Source organism: Artibeus jamaicensis, unplaced genomic scaffold (assembly GCF_021234435.1).
Source record: "Artibeus jamaicensis isolate MK-2021 breed Jamaican fruit bat unplaced genomic scaffold, CSHL_Jam_final contig_482, whole genome shotgun sequence".
Lineage (NCBI taxonomy): Eukaryota > Metazoa > Chordata > Mammalia > Chiroptera > Phyllostomidae > Artibeus > Artibeus jamaicensis.
This window is the reverse complement of record NW_026521857.1, coordinates 5,935,724-5,958,315: the sequence shown is the minus strand read 5'-3', so window position 1 is coordinate 5,958,315 and position 22,592 is coordinate 5,935,724. Positions and strand designations below refer to the sequence as shown.

At 42.6% G+C, this 22,592-nt stretch overlaps 1 protein-coding gene across 10 annotated transcripts in view; it reads left to right on the top strand.

The window, feature by feature from the left end:
- Positions 1–22,592, top strand: part of ATXN1 (ataxin 1) — a 386,007-nt gene that overhangs the window by 209,924 nt on the left and 153,491 nt on the right. Inside the window, exon 1 of one of the 10 annotated variants that reach the window (XM_053668265.1) lies at positions 8,791–8,897. The exons of the other annotated variants lie outside the window; for them this stretch is intronic. The gene's annotated coding sequence lies outside the window, so the exon portion shown is untranslated. Of the gene's footprint in view, positions 1–8,790; positions 8,898–22,592 lie in introns of those variants that run through there. 10 annotated transcript variants of the gene reach the window in all.

The window sequence follows — 22,592 nt, the reverse complement described above, 5'->3', positions numbered from 1 at the left end:
CAGCAAGATCAGAGAGCTGTTGACTGTTGGTACAGGAAGGTCAGGAGTAGTTTACCCCTGTTTCGATTTTTGTTTCCTGTGTGATTTACATATGGGAGCCTGAGGCCAGATCAGTGCAGACTCTCACAGGGAGCAGTTCTGGTGGATCCCAGCCCGGCATGTAGGCGGCCCGGGGCCCGCCGCCACCCTCCTTCAGGTGAAGGTTGAACATGTGACCATGATATGAAAACATTTTTGAAATCTTTCTGTACAAATATGAAATATGTACAGCTTTCTCTAAATTATTTGATCCACTGATTGATGATCAGATGTACCATAGATTTAATGATTAGTTTCCCGTGTGTGAGGGGGAGAAATTCTACCTTTTTTTTCCAAGGTGCTCAATATATATAAAACAAGTCCCAAGTCCAGAAACGCTCAAATATGAAAAGGAGAGTCGTGGGTATCACAGATGAGCTCTGAGTGCTGGGTGTGGCCTGTTTGACACCCCTGAGCCTGCTTCTTCAAGGCTTTCTTTCCGGGGACCCCCAAACTGTCTTGGGGTGAAAGCTGACTCCTAACAAGCCATGATAATAGGAAACAGTGAGGAGTAGGAGAGCGATCCAGAACATTTGTTTTGAGCAACCTAAACTGCAAAGCTAGTAGCTGAGTAGCTGGGAGTTGCATTGACCACATGTCTGGACCACATTCACCCCGTTTCTCCCTGAGTACCCCTGAGTGCGGATGAAAAGGCCAGTGGCTCGCAGCAGGTGGGGGCCGAGGGAAGGGAAGACGCACGGTGAAAAGCTCTCTGGGCGTGGATGGTGGCAGTGGGTGCCACTGAACTATGTACGAAGAAAAGGTTAAGATGATACATTTCATGTTACGTGTATTTTACCATAATTTTAAAAGGTATGTGGGTTTACATGTATACATGTGTTTATATAGATGTTTTCCACTGACTTGATGGAAATGTGTCAGCCATGTTATCCATCCGTCACCTCACCCACTGCCCATCTTTATCCATTCTTTCAAAAAACATCTCTTTATTTTATTTTAGTTTTTGATATTTTTTTGACAGGAAAGGAAGGAGGAAGGGGGAAAGAAAGAGAGAGAGAGACATCGATTTGTTACTCCACTTATTTACGTGATCACTGGTTGATTCTTGTATGAGCCCTGACCAGAGATCGAACCTGCAACCTGATATGTCAGGAAAACACTCTAACCAATTGACCTACCCAGCCAGGGCTCAACAAACGTTTATTAAGTCTCTATTATGTGCCAAGACCTGTGCCTAAAGCTGGAGTACAACTATAAATACAACTGTAAATATACTCTCTGTCCTTGAATTACAAGTTAGTTTAGGTCAAGGCCATATGAATTATAACTGCCATGCAGCATGGAGGGGCAAAAATGAACATATCTATGGAGTTAAGATGATATCCAACTGTGCAGAGTAGTGAGGTGTTTTGGCACTTGTCGAGTAGGAGAGGGACGTGAAAGGATCAGCTGGTGAGGGCCGGCGCGGACAGGGGACAGCCAGTGGGCTGCAGGGTCGTGCAGGGAAGAGTCAGCACCCCGTTTCTGATAAAGCGGTGATGTGTCCTGAGGCCCGAGGGGTGGTAAGTTCCTAAGGCTCTGAAATAAAGGAGCAAAGCACAGAGGGTCCCATATGCCAAGGTGGGGAGTGCCGACTCCTTAGACCAGTGGAGCTCGGAACACACCCTGCAGTGGCATAAGGATTCTCCAAAGCCCTCCCCGTCCCACGAGCCTCACGGACCTGCTTTCAGAAGTCCTTGGTGGTAATAGGTGGCGAGGTGGAAGACCTAGCAGGTCAACATGAATAGCCTCAGTTTTATTTGTTTAATGTATTAGGTGTCTAAGTAAGGTTTTGTTTGAAGGCGGGATTCTGGCTTAAAAAAAAAAGCAACACGTTTGAAAATCACTGCTGGTGATGGTTTTAAGTTTTAAAAATCAGTATTCTGCGTTTAAAAGGCTCAAAATATTTTATCCATGTCTGAACCCTGTACTTTAGCAACACTTTGCACATAATAATCATTCAATGTATTGATAATTAATGTTCAGTAGGGATTATTTTTGAGGGATATGATTCGTATACTGTTGCCATAAGAGGCAATTTAAATAGCATATTGCCCAGTAACTCAAAAGGGATTTGTAGAAATATAAACTAACTTTTACTACCCTTATTCTCTTTTTTACAATTTTATTTTTCAGTTAGGGTTTACATTCAATAATATTTTGTTTTAGTTTCATGGATAGGTGTGGTGGTTAGACAGTCATCTACTTTACAAAGTGATCCCCTGTTATTTCAAGTACTCACCTGGCACCACACATAGTTACTGTAATATTGACTACATTCCTGTGCTGTACTCTGCATCCCTGAGTACTCTGTAACTACCAAGTTTGTAACTACTTCGTAACCCCTCACCTTTTTCACCCAGTTCTCGCAATACCTCCCCTTCTGGCAACTCTCAGTCTGTTCTTTGTATTTATGAGTCTATTTTGTATGTTCATTTATTTTGTTCTTTTGATTTCACATATATGTGAAACATATGGCATTTGTCCTTCTCTGACTTATTTCACTTAGCATAATACCTTCTAGCCCCATCCAGGTTGTTACAACTGGTAAGATTTCATTCCTCTTTATGGTCAAGTAATATGCCATTGTATATACGCACCACACCTTTTGTATTGATGGGCACTTGGGCTGCTTTCATTTTCTGGCTATTGTAAATAACACTGTAGTGAATGTAGAGGTGCAGATATCCTTGCAGATTAGCATTTCAGGTTTCCTAAGATATATACCCAGAAGTGGAATCACTGAGTCACAAGGCAGTTCCATTTAAAATTTTTTTGAGGAGGCTCAATACAGTTTCCCATAGTGTCTGCACCAGCCTACATTCCCACCAACAGTGCACGAAGATTCCTTTTTCTTCACATCCTCACCAACAGTTGTTGTTTGTTGATTTACTGATCATAGTCATTCTGACAGGTGTGAGGTGATATCTCATTCTGGTTCTAATTTGCATTTCTCTGATGTTTAGTGATTTTGAGCATTTTTTCATGTGTCTGTTGGCCATCTGTATGCACTTTGGAGAAGTGTCTATTAAGGTCCTCTGACCATTTTTAGTTGGCTTGTTTGCTTTTTGGTGTTGATTGTCTGAGTTCTATATAAATTTTGGACATTAACCCCTTAGGAGATGTATCATGGTGAATATCTTTTCCCATTCATTAGGTTGTCATTTTGTTTTGTTGATGATTTCCTTTAGGGTACAAAAACTTTTTAGTTTGATATAGTCCCATTTTTTAATTCTTTTGTTTCCCATTCCTGAGGAGCTATAATGGAAAAAATATTGCTAAATCAAATGTCCAAGAGCTTACGGTCTATGTTTTCTTCTAGGAGTTGCGTGGTTTCAATTCAAGTCTTAACATTTGAGTCTTTAATCCCATTTTGTGTTTATTCTTGTATATGGTTATGAAGTTGATCTAGTTTTATTTTTCATGTAGCTGTCCAACTTTCCCAACACCATTTATAAATGGACTGCCTTTACCCCATTGCATGTTCTTGCCTTCTTTGTCAAATATTAATTGACCACATAGGTGTGGGCTTATTTCTAAGCTATTCTGTTCCATTGACCTGTGTGTCTGTTTTTATGCCAGTAGCATGCTGGTTTGGTTACCATACCCTTGTAATATTATTTGATTTCAGGTAGCATGATACATTTAGCTTTATTCTTTTTTTCTTAAGTTTGCTGTGGCTATTCTTTTGTGGTTTTATATAAATTTTTGGATTATTTAGTTCTGTGAAAAATGCCATTGGTATTTTGATAGGGATTCTTCTGAATCTATAGATTGCTTTGAGTAGTATGGACATTTTAATGATGTTAATTCTTTCTGTACCCATGGGCATGATATATGCATCCGTTTATTTGTATCTTCTTCAGTTTCTTTTTTCAATGCCATGTAGTTATCCAAGTACAGGTCTTTTAAATCCTTGGTTAAATTTATTCCTCGTCATTGTTTGATGCAGTTATAAATTGGGTTGTTTTTATAGTTTCTCTTTCTAATAGGTATATAAAAATGCCACTGGTTTCTGAATATTAATTTTGTGTCCTGCTACTTTACAGTTCTAGTAGTTTTTGGTGGAATCTTTAGGGGCTTCATATACAGTACCATGTCATTTGTGAATAAGGACAGCTTTACTTCCTTCTTTCCAATTTAGATTCCTTTTATTTTTCTTTTAGTCTGATTACTGTGGATGGAGGTCTACTGCTATGGTGAGTAAGAGTGGTGCACGTGGACATCCCTGTCTTGTTCTTGATCTTAAGGAAAAGGCTTTTAGTTTATGCCTGTTGAGTATGTTGTTGGCTGTGGGTTTGTCACTTATGGTCTTTATTATCTCTTGAAGCATGTTCCCCCTATTCCCACTTTGCTGAGAGTTTTTATCATAAATGGGTGCTGGGTTTTGTCAAATGCTTTTTCTGCATCTGTTGATATGACCATATGATATTTATCTTTCATTTTGTTTATATAGCGCATCACTAATTGACTGGCAGGTATTGAACCAAACTTGCACCCCTGGAATAAATCCCAGTTGATCAAGTTGTATAATCTTGTGAGTGTATTGCTGAGTTCAGTTTGCTAATATTTTGTTGAGGATATTTGCATCTATGTTCATCTGGGACATTGGCCTATGATTTTCTTTCTTCGTAGTTTCTTAATCTGGTTTTGGAATCATGGTAATGCTGGCCTTATAAAATAAGCTTGGGAGTCCTCCCTCCTCTTGAATTTTTTGAATAGCATGAGATAGGTAGGTATTAGTTCTTCTTTGACTGTCTGGTCAAATTCAACTGTGAAGCCATCTGGTCTAGGATATTTGTTTATTGGGAGTTTTTTGATGACTGCTTTGATTTTGTTGGTTATAATAGGTCTTTCCAGGTTTTGTGTTTCTTCTTGATTATGTCTCGGAACATTGTATTTTTCGAGAAATTTATACATTTCTTCCAGATTGTCCAATTTGTTGACATATAATTGTTCATAGTATTTTTTATAATCTTTTGTATTTTTGTGGTTTCAGTTGTTACTTTTCCCCTTTCATTTCTTATTTTATTTATTTGGGTCCTATCTCTTTTTTATTGTTGAGTCCGGTTAAATGTTTGTCAATTTTGTTGATCTTTTCAAAGAATAAGCACTTGGTTTGATTGATCTTTTGTATTGTTCTTTAGTCTCTATGTCCTTTATTATATTTCTGTTCCGATCTTTATTATTTTCTACCTTCTACTTGCTATTCAAATCTTATTTCTTCATATATACTTTTCTGATTATTCAAGTAGACTGTGGATTTTCAACATTTTGAATTTTCAACACAATTTTTTTTAGCACTTACTATGTAATAGACAAGGAAAATTTCTGAGTGCACATGAATAAATGAGGCATCATCCTTTCTTCTGTTCACTTTGGGATTTATTTATTGTGTGTTTTTTCTACTTCCTTTAGGTATAAAGTTAGATTGTTTATTTGAGATTTTTCTGGTTTTTTGAGGAAGGCCTGTCTAAATTCCTATGAATTTCCCTTTTTGGAATGCTTTTGCTGCCAATAGATTTTAGGTTGTTGTATTCTCATTTTAATTTTTTCGAGACATCTCTTGATTTCTTCCTTGATCTCGTTGTTAACTCATTCATTGTTTAGTGTCATGTTATGTAGCCTCCATGTGTTTGTCCATTTTCAGTTTTTTGTTGAGATTTCTAGTTTCATACCACTGTGGTCAGAGAAGATGCTTGATATTTGAGTCCTACTAAATGTATTGGGACTTATATTTTGGCACTCTTGAAAAGAATGTATATTCTGCTGCTTTGAAGAAATTCTCTGAATATATTAATGTTATTTAAGTCCTCTGTTTCCTTGTTGATTTCTCCCTGGGAGATCTATCCATTGTTGTCAATAGGGTGTTAAAAGTTTCCTACTATTACTCCATTACTATTAATCTTTCCCTTTATGTCCTCTCTTTGTGTTTAATCTTTGCCATTTTAATTATGATCTGTCTTGATGTGGGCCTCTTTAGATTCATCTTGTTTTGGACTCTCTGTGTTTCCTGTACTTGTGTGTCTTTTTCCTTCACCAGGTTATGGAAGTTTTCCGTCATTATTTTTTCAAATTGGTTCTCCATCCCTTACTCTCTTTTTGTCCTTCTGGTACTCCTATGATGCAGATGTTGTAACACTGATGTTGTCCCAGAAGTCCCATAAACTGTTCTCTGTCTTTAAATTATTATTTCTTGTTTCTGCTGCTTTGATTGGGTGTTTTCTGCTACTTTGTCTTCCAAATCACTGATTTCATCTTCTGCTTCATCTAATCTTCTGTTAATTTCTTCTATTGTATTCTTCATTTCAGATATTATATTCCTTTTCTGACTTTTTTAAAATCATTTCTGTGTCCTTTTTATGCTTACTGTCTCTTTGTGGAAGTTGTCTCTGAGTTCTTCCATTCTTCCTCTAAGTTCCATGAGCATCTTTATAACCATTCTTTTAACTCTGTGTCTGGTAGGTTGTTTGCCTCCACATTATTTTGTTCTTTTTTTTGGATTTTTTTTTTTGTTCTCTGATTTGGAGCATGTTTCTCTGTGTCCCTGTTTCGGCCGCCTCTCTGTATTTGTTTCTGTGTACTGTGTAGATCTGCCACGTCACCCAGCCTTGGGAGAGTGGCCTCATGTAGATGTTCTGTGAGGCTCAATGCACAGCCTCTGTGGTCACCTGAGCTGGATTCTCCAGGATTTTCCTGTTTGTGGTTCAGTGTTCATTGCTGTTGGTATTCAGTGTTCATTGATTGGTATTGACCCTCAGGCTAGTTGACTGTGAGGACTGATAGCAACTGCAGCATACGAGCTGCCGTGTAGGTGCTGACCCCATGAAGTAGAACTTGCCCCAGCAGGGTCTGGTGCTTGCTGAGACCTCCCTTTGGGTGTGCCATGTATTGAGTTAATTAAGTCATACTCTGATATGGTATGAAGCCAGTCACTGGGTGTGTTGGTTTTGGGGGCTCTTGGGAGGCACTCGATTGAATATCAATGTCAGACCATGCCTGTGACTGGCCACTGGTCCCTTCTTTGGAGCTACAAAGTGATCCATAGTTGGTAGCTGCCTGTGCTGGGTCTAGGTGTGCATGGGAGGGGCCAAGCTTCATACTGAGGTGAGCTGCCACCAATACCGGGACTCAGGCCGATCGGCAAAAAGCCCAGAGCACCCAGAGATCTGCTGCCACCTGCCAGCTGTCCATTAGTCTCAGCCACTGAAAGAGCCTCAGATGGTGTGCAGGTTGCACAAGGCAGGTTCTCAGTGAGTGAGTCAACAGGTGGTTGGAAGTGAGGTTTGCCAGGTTAACACAGATTCAACTCAGCACCAGTGCGAGGTCTGAAGCTAGTCATCAAATGTCTCAGGGTATACCAAGGCAAGCCCCCACAGGCCAGAGGCCTACAGACTTTTGCAATTGGGTAGGGATTCAGGGAATTGTTAGGGTGGAGCCAATGGAATTCATTTGGCTAGAACAGATTAAGATTTGGCTGTGTGGGGAGGGCTCTGCACAAGATGGTAGCATCTGTCAGGCATGTAGAAAGACGTTGCTCACCCTAAAGCCCCTCAACTTAGCCTCTCCCTTTGCATCTCTGGCACCCTGCCCCCCACTGACCACCAAGCTTGCCCAGAATTCCTCAAGAGTTTTCCAAGGAAGGCTACAAGGAGGGTGGCCAAGGCGGGCCACCACCAGCAGATCCCACAGCTGTATGCAAGCTTGGCAGGGCAGGGCTGCAGGGCGTTGGGATGGGGAGGCCAGTATAGCCTCCCCAATGGCTGAGGCCATTGGGAGGGTATGTGCCCAGCATGGGAATGGGGACACCGGTCAGCATGTGGGGGAAACGGCCCTTGCCCTAAAGCCAGGCAACTCAGTTTTACCCTGTGTGTCACTGGTACCTCTGAGGTTGCCCAGAATTCCTTAAGAGTTTTTTAAGAAACGCACAAGGCAGGCCCAGACTGGTCACCGCTGGCAGAGCCCACAGGGGGTGCAAGCTTGGCAGGGCGCTGCCTTGGGCAGTTGGCAGGGTGGGTCTGGTGTCGCTCCCCAGGCTGACGTACAGAGGGGAGTGCTCGGTCCAGGAAAGATGGTTTCTGTGGGTGGTATGGGAGAGGGGCTCAACAAAGAGACCTGGGCGTCTGTCCCTCCAGCCCTCTCCCTAAAGCCACACAGCTCAGTCTTTCTGTGTATGACTCCTGCCCTTCCAAGCCACGGTCCCTCTGCTGGAGCCCTGGTTTAATGCCGATATCGAGATTTTGATTGGCTTTTCAACAGGGCACCTGGGTTTCCAGCAGTCTCCCGTCTCATCTGGGTGGATGAAACCCTCACTGATTTTCACAGCCAGAAGTTATGTGGGCTCCTCTTCCTGGCACTGATTCTCTGGGCTGGGAAGCTCAGAGTGAGGTTGAGACCCCTCGCTCCTCAGGGGATACCCCTGTAGCTGAGATATCCCTCCAGATTTTCGGCCACCACATGTGGGTTCAGGGTAGCCAGTTTTGAATCTCCACTGCTCCTGCCATTCTCAGCGTGGCTTCCTCTGTGTATCCGTAGTGATAAGACTTTGGCTCAGCCAGTCTTTGGATGGGTACTCAGGCTGACTGTTCTGTGTAATTCAGTTGTAATTTTGATGTGGTCCTTGGAGGAGGTGAGTGTACCTTCCCCTTACTCTGCCGTTTGGATCACCCCTACGGCTCTTACATCTCCAGTATTTTCTTTTTCTTTAAGTAAAATTGGACTGCCATGGTTATTGTTTTCCAGAGCTTTCTGTCTGGTTTTGAGACATCAGCTTGGATAATTTGATGCCTTGGACCTGGTTGACAACTCTGATTTCGTAGGTAGGATTAAACTTTGTCGAAGATAACATTTAATTGTATTCTTTTTTCATGCTAAAATGATATTCCAGGCAAGTTTTTTTTCTTCATGGACTGTAGCCAGAATCCTACTGTTTTTCAATTTGTTTAAATGCAGTAGCTCAGACAACATATGTGCATGTTCCATTGAAGATAAAGGATATCATTATTTTTAGCTTATTACAAAGAAGACCACATTTTCTCTTAAATATCTTGATATAAAGTAATTTGAACACAATTTATGCACAAATCATTTTCAAGAGATTGGCTGTCAAGTGTATTTTTTTAAGTAACACTCTCATAAGAACCAATGAGACTTTGCAAATTTAGTTATATTCTAAGCCTGTGCTTGAAGATGTCAGTTTTTAAACAACACTTTGAGAAGTAGTTAGCTTAAAAGTACAGCAATTCAGAACACACTGAGAATGATTTTGAAGAGTAAAGTCTTGATATACTTGAAAGAAAATTGACAGATTCACTACAATTAGGAGACAAGCAGGTAGAACCTTCACTTGTGAAAAATTTTCTCCTCTAACTAAACGATCATACGGGCCTAGGAAAATCCCCAGCAAATCCTTATTCCTTTCCAGCTCCCAAATCTACTGGACAGAAATCCTTGCAATTTTCTTACACACTAATACACAGACATAGAATAATAGTACTACAATCTATTGCCCTTTGTCTTAAAGATAAAGGAGGCCTATGAAAAATGCCAGGACTGAACTATATTTTTCCTTCAAGCTGGGTATGTGTACATGTGCACACACACACACGTGTGCTAAGATTTACACGTTTGTTTGAGTGCACCAGTTAGAACGAAGAGGGGAAAACTATTTGAAGCTCAGTTTCCCAAGGCCTGTCACCACTTCCAACATGTTTTACCAATTCTAACTTGGTTACACTGCTGTGCAAAGGCCTGTTGATGTGCCTGCCTCCTGCTTTGGCAGGCGAGGTGACATCATGGGGAAGCTGTGCCCTCTCTACAGTAAGGCCCTGGGCATTTAAGTGTTGGAGACTTTTGCCTGATGTCCTTTGTTTTTGCTTTTTTCAATGGATTGAGCTTTGTAATCATATACGTGCATCAGATTAAATTCACAAATGAAGTGTTAGCTTTCCCAGTGTTTATCATTTTGGTACCACAGTAAAGGTATTTCATGACTTATTGCCATTCTTAGCACATGTTGGAAAGAATTACTGCTTCCCCACCATGTCTGAAAATTTGATCCAGCTATGTTTTTGGATTCATGTTGTATTTTTGTGAATTCAGATGTAACTCTGAGGTCCACTTCCCTTACAATGACATATGAGCAGGACCCCCCAAAATGGAATTTATTTATAAAAAATTGTGTATTTATTCTTATTTATTTAAACTTTGGTCACTTTCAGAGTACTCTCCATTTGATGCAATACAACTATTGAGACATTTTTTCCACTGCTCAAAACAGTGTTTTGAACTCATCTATTTTTATGTCTTTTAGTGCTTATGCTGTTTTTTTTGTTTGTTTGTTTCACCTCTTCCACATCGGCAAAACATTTCCTTTGAGGACTTTTTTAATACAGGGTAACAAAAAAAAGTGGCTTGAGTGAGATCAGGTGAATAGGGAGGGTGGGGCATGGGGGTCATGCTGCTTTTTCGTTCAAAAACTGCTGAACACTTGGCGAGGTGTAGGCAGGTGCACTCATAAATCACCCATCATGAAATGGGCAAATGCATTGAAAGAGTCTTCAAAACAAACTCACTGAAGCTGAATGCAGCCTCTCACAACAACGCCAGCTGGTACACTGATACAGATGGGGGTTCATAGAACACTCACCTAGCATGCTTGTACTACAAGGGGCCCACCTTCCAGGAGGTGATTACAGTTTGGGGGTCCCACAAACATAAAATACACACCACACAATACAGAGAAAGAACAGCACGGGTGGGAGCAGTGCCCACTGCTCTCTCTGGTAAGTGTGTGTCCCCAGCCCATCAGGGTGCAGGATGGAGTGTGTGAATTTGCTATTCCCTTTATCGGTCTTGGCACCAATATGTATGACCATATTTATAATAACTGGGCCTTTTAAAATTGGGAGAGACAGCATAAATGATATAGACTTTGGGTTGAAAGGATTGTATTCAAACCCATTCTCTGCCATTTCCAAGTTTTGTCAACCTGTCGGTCATATGTGAGTCATAAACTTCCTTTCACAAGAGAGATTAAATGAGACCTGATACAGGAAATTCAGTTTTCTGGGATTACAATACTTTTAAAACATGGTGAAAGTCCATCCCTAACTGCCTGTAGGTGGTGCAAAGGGGCATGAGGAGCTGCTTCAAGAGTGGGAGGAGTGAACACAAGGCAGCCTCTGATGACCGACCTTCGGGCGCGGGCTGTCGCTTGGCTGCACACCAGAGTCCCCTTGCCAAGACAGCGCCCCAGATCGGCGAGGGAGTGGGGCATTTCTGGAGGTGGGCGCCGGGCATCAGGATGTTGGGAAGCTCCCAGGTGATCACAGTGTGCAGCCAAGTCTGAGAACTGGTACTTTAGGGAGATTTGAAAGTCTCCAGTTCTTCCAGTGGCTGTGTGGATGATACCTGGCATTCCATAACCTGTACTTTATTCTTTTTGCTTAAACAAAACAAGGACTTAGGCATCACGCTAAAAGTATGTTATGTCTGCCTCAGTAGGAATTAGATTATTAAGTTCTCTCCAAAGAGCCTGCATTAATAGATGGGTATTGGCGTGGGAAGGAGAACCGAGGTCTGCAGGTGTCTGAGGACAGGAGTAGTTCACTAGAGGGGAACAGACAGGGAAACAAGTGGAACTAAAATAATAGAAATCCCTGCAATTTCAAACTCCTTGTTGCTTTTGGAAATTAATCCTGGCAAAACACAGCACCGCAGAGCTGGTTGACTTCCCTGGAGGCTGAGGATTATGACCCTGATTGGCAATGATTCTTGAAAACTTGTTACACCTTCAACATGTGGAATGAGGGAAAAAAAGTTCATTTACTGTACTCACTGTAACCAAACTCAGTTAATTTAATTAATTTGCCAAATATATATAGATATTTTTAAAAAACAGTTTTTTAAGAGAATAGACTAGAATACAGGTGGCAAACACAAGGCCCTCATGCCGAATCCGGCCCTCCACCTTGTTGTACCTGGCCGGCACCTTGTTTCTACCAAGCAGCAGCACCGAGCTCCTTGCCCCTAGTTACAGAGTAGTTACATTCATACAGTCCTAAAATTACATTCGGCCCTTTGAAGGCAACCTTGAGACTGATGTGGCCCCCGGTGAAAATGAGTTTGACACCGCTGGACTGTAGAACCACTCTATATTCAAAAACTCTCTGACCTCTTTTCTACAAATGGTGCTCAGGCAACCAGAAAAAGACCCATGAGACATGTGCTAATGGAGGAAGTTGAACCTTTCCCACCATACACAGCAAATAAAAAAAGGGATCGACAACCTATATGTGAGAACTAAACTATAAAACTCTTTGAAGAATTCTAAAGCGTAGGAGCAGATCTTCATCACCGTGGATGTGGCAATGCATTCTTAGGTATGGCACTGCAAGGAAGAGTAACAAAAGAAAAAACAGATAAAATAAAAGGCTCCCGTGAATCAAAGACACCATCCAAAAAGTCAAAAGACAACCCATAGAATGGAAGAAAATATTTGTAAATCATGTAACTGATAAGAGTCTTGTGGACGGAATGTACAAAAAGCTTTTAGAACTGAACAACAAAAGGGCAAACAGCCCAATTTTTAAATGGACAAAGGACTTGAATAGACATTTCTCCAAAGAAGATATACAAATGTCCCATAAGCATGCTGAAAGAATGTTCAACAGCGTTAGTGTCTGGGAAATGCAAATGAAAACCACAGTGAGATACACCTGCATGTCCACTAGGATGGTCGTATTAATGAAAGGGGGGTGGCAAGTATGGACAAAAATGTGGAGAAATTGGAACTGCTGTAAACTGCCATAAAGTGGTAGAGCCATTGTGGAAAGTAGTGTGGCAGCTCCCCAAGAAGTCACACACAGAGTTACTGTCTGGCCCAGCACACCCAGTCCTAGGCGGATGACCAGGAGAATTGACAGCAGGCATTCAAACAAAAACATGGGCAGTAATGTTCATAGCAGTCTTCTTCCTAATAGGCAAACAAGAGGGAACGACCCAAGTGTCCATCCACTGATGAAGGGACAGACATAATGTGGCGCTTGGGTACAATGAATGGAGTATTATTCAGCCCAAAAAGGAGTGAATGACTGACACATACTACAACACGAAAGCATCCTGAAAACACTGTGCTAAGTGAAAGAAGCCGACTACCATAGGCCACATATTGTATGAGTCATTCATTTACATGCGTCATCCAGAACAGGCAAATCCGTGGAGGCGGAACACAGGTGAATGGTTGCTAGCGGCTGGGAGGAGAAGGGAATGGAGAGTGGCTACAGGGTTTCTTCTGGGATCATGAAAATCTTCTGGAATGAGATAATGGTGGTGGTTGCATGACATTGTGAATGTATTAAGAATCACTGGCTGTATGCTTTAAAAATGATTAAAACGGTGACCTATATGTTATGTGAATTTTACCTCAATTAAAAAATGTCTCTCTGACCCTCTTTGCTCATGCTCTGTAAGTGGTCTTAAACCACTCACTTAGCCCTGGCTAGAGGGTCTTCTTCCATCAGTCATCCTCTGAAGAAACCCCACTCTCATCCTGTGCTTTCTTCCCCCCAATGTCATACTTCTGCAGAGTCACCTACGGGAAGAAGTCTTCACTGCCTGCCTGGCTCTTCCACTCATCACTCCTCCTCAGGCCCTGGCCCCTGGTAGAGCCAGTAGAAACATGGCAGACATGAAGAGACTCCCTCCACAGATTTTACACCAGACCCGGAAGGCTCTGCCTTTGTCCAAGCAGAAGCTTGTCTTCCTCTTGCTCACATGAGGGGCCTTTTTGAATTTAGAAATTCGTCTCCAGTGTGGCCCTGCCACACAGCAGGACCCAACCATCACAGCACCCACTGCCAAGGAATATTACCTTTTGGGAACAGGTGGAAGAACTGACAGCATTTCCTGGCAGGCACTGGTGCTTCCTGCAAACCCAGGGGAGTGAAAGTCACATGTGCAAAATGGGAATTTGTGTGAGAAGACATAATGCTATTACTCGTAGAGATTAAGTGCTTTTAATTCTGGATAATAAATAGTCAGCTCTGATAACTGTGGAGATTGATCTCTGAGCCTACAGGGTGGTCCAAAAGTAGAAGGAAGCTGTCTTCATCATTCCCTTAATTTTCTTTCTTTTTTCTCTCTCTCTCCCTTTTTCTGCTGGGGTCAGCAGAAACAGGATTATTTTTCTTTTTAGATCAGTGTTATTATGATTATGATTATACTGAAAGACCTGTACGGGAGGAATGCTGCAATCGGAATTAAAAATAGCACTGCGCGCCCTCCCACACACCGCACTTGAGTGTTCTGAATGCCTTTTATAAATGCAGACTTTCTGCCTGGCTGGATAAAAGAAGCTGTCACTTCATTTCCATAACGAAGTCAGTCCCGGGAGGATTCCATTGTTTTAGCAATAGAATTTTCGTAAAAGTCCTCTTATTTTGCCTGAAAAAGGTAACAAAAATGAACTTTTTAGAGCTTATTCAACAAAACAATTAAGGAGCTAGAAATGCTCTTCTTTTTTGATGTTAGGAGTTGTATGTGTGAGAATCTCCTGAACCACGATGGTGGGATAAACCCTAAACCTGGAAGATGAAGAGGGAGGGGAGAAAACCTGTGATTCTTTCTTCTAATGGAAGCAGGGTGTGCCTTTCCCTGAGAACGTGTGTTCTACAGCCTTGTGATAAATAGATGTTGCTAATCCTAAAGAGTTTTACATGTTTATTTTTGAAGAGCTGTAGGAAACTTTTAGAGTGCTCATTATGTGAAGAAATTCCTTGGAATTTTTTAATGAAACACGATCATCAGGTATTTTAATTGGGTTTCAGGACTCAAAAGGCATATTGTGACTGTATCCTGCTGGGGTCCTCTGCTCAGAAAATGCTAGTTATTTCCCTTTAGCTGAGTTTAAACATTGTAGCAGGTGGAGCTGTGTATTGAGTGGACAGGTGTTCGCTCACTCTCTTACTTGTAACTGGCAGGAGCAGGCTGAGTGCGTGTGTAACTGGCAGGAGCAGGCTGAGTGCGTGTGTAACTGGCAGGAGCAGGCTGAGTGCGTGTGTAACTGGCAGGAGCAGGCTGGAGTGCGTGTGTAACTGGCAGGAGCAGGCTGAGTGCGTGTGTAACTGGCAGGAGCAGGCTGAGTGCGTGTGTAACTGGCAGGAGCAGGCTGGAGTGCGTGTGTAACTGGCAGGAGCAGGCTGAGTGCGTGTGTAACTGGCAGGAGCAGGCTGGAGTGCGTGTGTAACTGTCAGGAGCAGGCTGAGTGCGTGTGTAACTGGCAGGAGCAGGCTGGAGTGCGTGTGCTTCCTGACAGCCCCCCTCCGCTGGGCTCCTCCACCCTTCACACACTGGATCTTTGCTCCAAATAGGGTATCAAGTCTTCCCCTCCACATTCACAGAAAAATAATTGCATTTCTTGGTACTGCCCTGGCACCAGGTAACCCACATCAAAGCATTATCTGCCTTCGGTGTTTTTTGACAGGTAATCCCTGAACTTAATGCCAAGTGGCATTTCTGTTACTTGTTCACAGCTAAAACCATTGAAATCTCGGTTTTAAGCTAGAATAGTTTTATTGAGCCTCCTCCAAAAGGAGAGAAGTTTTCAATAGTGCCTTTGTTTTGCAATATTTTTTTCCAATTGCATCAGACAGTTGTAATATTTAAACGAGGAGGCAGCTACGTGGAATGGTATCAAAAAAAGAGGTTAAAATGTAGAGTTGTTATATGTGTTTGGGTTTTTAATTTAATAAAACAGACAACCTTGGCTGGGTAGCTTATTTGGTTAGAGCGTCATCCTGATATGCCCTGGTGAGGGACTGAATCAACCAATGAATATGTAGATAAGTAGAACAACAAATCCATCTCTCTCTCTCCGCCCCCTTTCTTCTCTCTCTCTCTAAAAATCAATCATTAAACTTTAAAAGTAAATTTTAATAAGCAGACAAAAAGAAGACCAACGAGATTCAGCCAATATAATTATGGCTTGCTGGTCTAAACATTATGTGAGTTAACTCATTTTAAATTCTGGACAATAATTCTGGTTTTAAAAAATCTTGGGGTAGCCTTTATGCATGCAATGGTACCGTAACTTTTGAAGCATGATTAGTCTTGTGGTAGCTATGCTTTTACACAGGTCTATTTTGTTAAATGAAAAGGTGGTGTGGCTTTGATAGGATGCTTCCAAAGTTCTGCTTTTGGTGACTTCTGTTACTTGCATTTGTCCAAAAGGATGGTCTGGCGGTGTATGTGGACTCTATCTGGTCTTTTTACTTGGATTCACTGTTCAGTATTTTGCAAAGTCAGGCCAAATAAAATAGTTCAGAATGCCATCATATAACTCCAAATATGATGGCAAAAAGAGAATGAGAGGGAAATATTTAAATTTCTTAGACTTTCTATTAATTTTGTTTTGAAAAGGAGAACAAGTAGAGCAGAAACCAAAAGAAATCGGAAGTCAGGGGACTCCTCCCAGCGGCTACTCAGGGACCACAACAGCTCATGATTTATCCATGCTTTGTGATGATCAAACAGGAGGCCCAGGCTCTGCCTGCCTGTTCCATCCCCCCTTTTCCAGGAACCGTTTTAACCCCTGAATTCCCACTGTGCCTCTGGAGCAGATGTGACTGAAACTGCCCTCCAGGGAGAAGGGGCGTGATGGCTGGGGCAGCTGAAGGGTCTTGTGACCCTGCAGATGTGTGGTCTCCAGGGTCTCGATCCACCTTCCTCTGTCTCCTGGGCCTTAGGCGCCTTCTCCGTGGGGCAGCAGCGACCCACTTGGGAGCAGAGTATTAAGCAAATGAGGCCAGGAAAAACTGTCAGTAAGGAGCACGTGCCACATTGGTCTTTAATATCATAATTTACTCAAGACATTATTCTCTGGCTATTCAGTACAGATTAAGTATTTCTCATGCATATTTTACTCTGACTGTTGATATGCAAACATACTTTTCTCTGGATGCATGATTACATTTCTCAGCAAACTTTACCCCAGTGAGGAGACATATAACCTGCACACAGGTATAGACACCTGCCCCATCTACATGCGTGTCACTAAAGCCTCACCTTTATATGGTAAAGGTAAGAGTAGGACAGAGTGGTGGGGATCAACATGAACTCTAATTTTTTAAAAGTTGGATCATGGCATTTTTTCAGTGTATTTATCTTTTGATTATGTGTTCTTTAGCCAGATACTAATTTGTGTATATGTGTGCGTGTGCGTGTGTTTGTGTTTTAACGTAAACACAAACCAACTAATATCCACATGCATGCTCAAGGATACCTAAGGATTGGCTGTTTGGAAAAAGATCTTACAATGGATCAGTCTCACAAATCATCAGCCGTTGATCACAGAGGGATGCCTGATCGGATGCATAAATCGTGTTTCAGAATAGGTTAGGTTGGCAGCCCTGGCTGGTGTAGTTCAGTGGATTGAACCAAAGGATCGAGGTTCGATTCCCAGTCAGGGCACATGCCTGGGTTGCAGGCCAGTTCCCGGCAGGGTGCACATGACAGGCAACCAAACATTGATATTTCTCTCCCTCTCTCCTTCCCTTCCCCTCTAAAGATAAATAAATGAAGTCTGAAAAAAAGATTAAAAAACAAAGAATAGGTTAGGTCGCGCTTCATCTCGCCTTCACCTCCCTCCAGTTCTTATTGAAATCTGACTGGATACCTCTCCTCTCAGGAAAGCTCGTCACTGCCATTGCCTTGCTGAGGGAAGGGGAATTTTGCTCCTTTGGGGGAAGGGGAGGAGGAGGGAGCGGGTTGGGACGGCTTTGCACCCTGCAGGCTGAGTGGCTGGTCCTGGTGAAGCATTTCTGAACTCCGCAGTAGGCAGCAGCCCTGGATGCTTCTCCTCAGGAAGAAAATACACAGTCAGCTTTAGTTCAGGGTTGGAAAAGAGGCTCTTGCAGAATATTTCATTGATTGACTGAGCAGTTTCCATATTGGCCTATGTAATGATTTTTTTCCTAGTCACTAAAAAGGGACTCTCCTATTTGATAACCACAGAGTAAGAAGACTTGAGGACATGTCAGAGTGAAAGTAAAATACTACATTCTCAGTCAGTTAATCAAACAGTATTTATCAAGGGGTTACCATTAGCAAAAGCACGCTGAGGCTTACAGGAAGAAGACAGACACAAGCCCTGTCTTCACAGAGCTTACTACAGTCTGCCTGGGGAAGTGGTGCCTATTTTAGGATAAGAGATTAAATGATTAGTATCCTGAGAAAAAGGAATATAGGCTGTAGGAACTCATATCCAAAAAAAAGAAAAAGGTATTTCTGGTTGAGAAAGTTGTAGCATAGGAGAGTGAAGGAAAGAGGATGAGGAAAGAATCTGAGCAGGTCTTGGTAGGTGTGGCCTGGCTTTTCACACGTGGGCCAGAAATGTGAGCCGCCAGGGATGAGAGAAGTTTGGTTTGGCTGCTGCAACAAGCATAAGGAGAGAAGTAGGAAACGCAGTTGGGAAAGTATGCCGTGGCCAGATTGTAAGGTCTTAAACATCATGTTTTAGAGGATTTTCAGCAAGCTGTAGGAACTAATGCCACAGAATGACATGAAGAAGTTGTATTATATAACTTTTAGGAAGTCTGATCCAGGGAAGATGACTCAGGTGGTTTGGAGGGAGAGTAGTGAAGGCAAGAAGACCAATGAGCAGGCTTCTGGACGAGGCAGAGGGGCCGACCTAGCGTGGTGGTGTGGGAATAGAGTGCAGGCTGGAGAGAACTGGCAACTGGTGCACTGTGGGGGGCGGGGAGCTGGTGGTGCCAGTTAGCATGAATGGCAAATAAAAGGCCAGGACTGGTTTGGGGGAGGGGTGGGGGGAAGTTTGGAAATTTGAAACCGACGTAATTCATTTATACTGTATATATCTTGTGCTCGTTAGGGGGAGATGCCAAGACCCAGGACACAGATTTAAGAATTATATGCAATAAAAGGAAATTGCCATAGAAAGAGAAGAGAGAGGGCTGAATGGGTCACCTTGGGGGATACATACCCTAGGGTCCGAAGGGATACCAGCAAGGGTAAAAGCCGAGAAGCTGGCAGAAAAGCGATGTAAGGACACAGCAATAGCACCGTCTCAGAGAAGCCGGGAGTGCTAGGATATTTTGGTGCAAGAGACAGAACTCAGAGTGATTTAAGGAAAAAAATAGAATCGATTGTGTCATACATGTATCAGTTTTCTGTTGCTGCATAACAAGTTACCATAAACACTGTGGCTTCAAACCATACCCATGGTGTCTCCCAGTGCCCGCAGGTCAGAAGTCCAGCCACGGCTTAGCTGCATTCTCCACTCAGGGTCTCGTAAGGCTGAGGTCAAAGTGTCATCTGGGGCTCGTGCTTGTCTTTTGAGCTCACACACATATGAATAGGCAGAAGTCACTTCCGCCCTGCTGTGGGACTGGGGCCCCTGTTCTGTGGCTGGCTGTGGGCTAGGCAGCAGCTGCGTGTCCAGTTTCTTGCCACACAGTGTTCCCCCCCATGTGCTCTCATGCTTTGAATCTGATTCCCACACTGGCCTGCCTGCCCCAAGGGCTCACCTGGTTAGGTCAGGCCCACCACAGATAGTCTTTCTACTTTAAGGTTAATTGATACAGGGGCTTAATTTTACCTGCAAAGCTCCTTTGCAGCAGCAGCACCCAGACTAGTGTTTGACTGAATGACGAGGAGAAGGTGTGTGCACTGGCAGACAGGGCAGTTTGGGGGCCACTTTGGAATTTGATTTGTTACACCGTAAGTAAACAGTCCGGGGGTAAGTCTGACGTTTGGCCTGGCTGGATCTCAGGGACCCCACTGTTGTCAGGACTTTCTGCCTTTCAGCGTTGCTCCCTTCTGAAGAGCTCCATTCTCATGTGGGCTTCCCTCACAAACAGCTCTTTGAAGGCCATGCTTTGTGGTCGCCCTAGGAAAGGGGACCTTATTTCTCTTAGTTCCGGCCAGGCTAAGGGAGGCTTTGGTTGGCGTGGCTCTGGTTACGTGCTATCCCTAAAACCAGTCATCATGGCACGAGGGTTGCGTATTCCGATTCTCCAGACTGAGGTCCAAATGCCCTTCTTCAGAGCCAAGGCATGAGGTCATCCCAGCCTGAATAAGAGAGTGGAGAAGAGATCGTTTCTGAAAGATGCTGTCTAAGCAGAATGCCAGTATCTGAAATAAAAGGAAAAGAGAATTAAAGGAACTACTATATCAAATATTATAAAAGAAGTCAGTTAGGAAAGAGCCACTGCATTTAGAAGGCAGGAAGCCATTCTGAAAGAAAGAGAAGGAAAATTTATTTTGCAAAAAAGTGGCAGAAGTTAAACTCCAAGAGTTTACAATGCACCTGGTAAAATACCAGCATTGAATTCATACCACACATTAACATGTTTGCTGGTGAACAGGAGGAAGGGGCAGCCATTTGGGAATGTACCAGGGAATGGGAAAGGCCTCTCAGGAATGGCAGTGACTGATACATTTGCAAGAAGTTTCTAGTAAAGGAAAGAGGTTGAAGGAGCGACAGAAGTCCACATTGATCCCAGTAGGAACTGAAGCCAGTAAGTGGAGAACAGATGAAGACCCAAGACTGAGAGCCACCGAAAGTCTTCCCGGATTATAAAGTGTGTGAGCTTTCTTGTTTTGTTTTGGTGATCCGTCACATCTTTGGGATAGACAGGTATCAGTCCTTCCGATGTAGCCGTATTATGTGATATACTCAAAAGGTCCCCAGCCTCTGCCTGGCTGTCAGAAGGACTTGGTCTCGGAGCAGTGGTGCTAAACTGGTGTCCCTGGACCAGCAGCGGCAGCATCACCTGGGAAATGGGTAGAAGCACAAGCCCTCCAGGTGTTTCTGATGGCGGTTCTGGTTTGAGAGGCATTGGATCCCACCTTCCCTCCGCACACCACGAGGGTTTCCTTAATAGTGGCTTTTGAAAAGCCCTGAGGATTAAGGATATAGGTTCCCGGTGACCTGGAAAATCTTGAAAGGCGTTGTAAATCTTGAAGGAGGATGGTGACTGTTCAGAAGCCACTCATGACTGAAAATATAATGGACTGGAAGTACAGAAGAGCGAAAGCTAAGTGGTAACTGAAATGTTCTCCAGTTCAAGGAGAGCTTTCATTTGGATGGTAGGCATTATAGGAGCTCCAAATCCCTGGGGGACTGAGGACAATGAGGAGGGCTGAAATTACAGCTAGAGAGCAGTAATTCTTTTGGAGTACAGGTTAAGTCATAGAACAGGTTTTGGACATGCATCATTTAATTTAAATTCAGGCTTTTCTGATAGACACTCTTCGGAGGCTGCAGAAGGGCATGGCAAGGTTTCTTTCATCAAGGAGCTTAAAAGCTTTTCCAAGCCTTTAAGACTTAAATAAATCCAGGGAATATAAAAAGACAATATAACAGAGTGCTGAATTGAAAAGGACCTCGGGTTAAAATGCGCGATGGAGGCTGTAAGTGCTGTGGGCAGTCAGGGGAAGGAGAAATTGGCACTGTGTCATTTTCTCCTCTGGACAGAGGATGAAACTGTCAGCCTCTGGTTGTATTTCCCAGGCCTGGGGGTGGGATATTGGACAACTTGGCTTCAAGAAGTCTCTTTTCTTGCTCTCTCTTTTCTTTCTCAGTTTTCTGGTTTGTCAGAACTATTAAGTCAAAATGAGGGTTTGTATTTTAAGACTGGACCTGGACTATTATTAATATTTTTGGTTTTATGAGAAACTTGTAGGAGAAACGACATTTTATCCTGGGTGTCTTAAATGGAAAGAGACTCAGATGAAATTTTGGCTTATTCATTTCAGATTTTCAGACTTACTCCATTCACGGGGAGAACATGAATGATGAGCTTGTCTGAGGAAGGCTGTGTTTCATAGGATGAGGAGAGCAAATTACTGATTTTCCTTAGTAGAGGAATTAAATTGTACCAGATGTGGGATATAGGAAACAAAAAAACACTTCAGAGGAACACAACATTTCTATTGCCTTTTATTTCTTTTCATTGCACTACCCATGTGAATTAAGTACCAAGACAGAAAGTTATCAAGACATACTTTTTAAAAATAATTCTTACTTCAATTACAGTTCACATACAATATTATAGAATTAGGTAGGTGGGCATAAATGTCATTTCAGTCTGTGAGAGAAATAAAAAAAGATCTGATAGTCCAGAGGAAGCCAGCAGATTTGAAACCTAATGCAAAGTACTAAAAAAATTTTTTTTCTGACATTTACATGTAATGTGGTCTGTTTTTAGCTCTTTTGGGAGGGTTTTCTTAACTCCAGCTGTAGCCTGCAGGTGTTAACAGAGAGCTGCTTTTTCTTCTGATGATTAGGTGACTTCAGATGCATTAGGAAGCCAGAGCTGGACTTTGCCATTCATCAGGTTCAATACCTGCGCCCAGTGGGTTTGCTCTAGCAGCGATCACGAAGATGTCATTGCTCAGGTGGCCCTGGCAGTCAGAAAGAAGAATCAGCTTTTATTTCAAGAGAATAAGAACAGTTCTGTTGCTTATTTCTTTTCTCTCAAATTGAAATATAA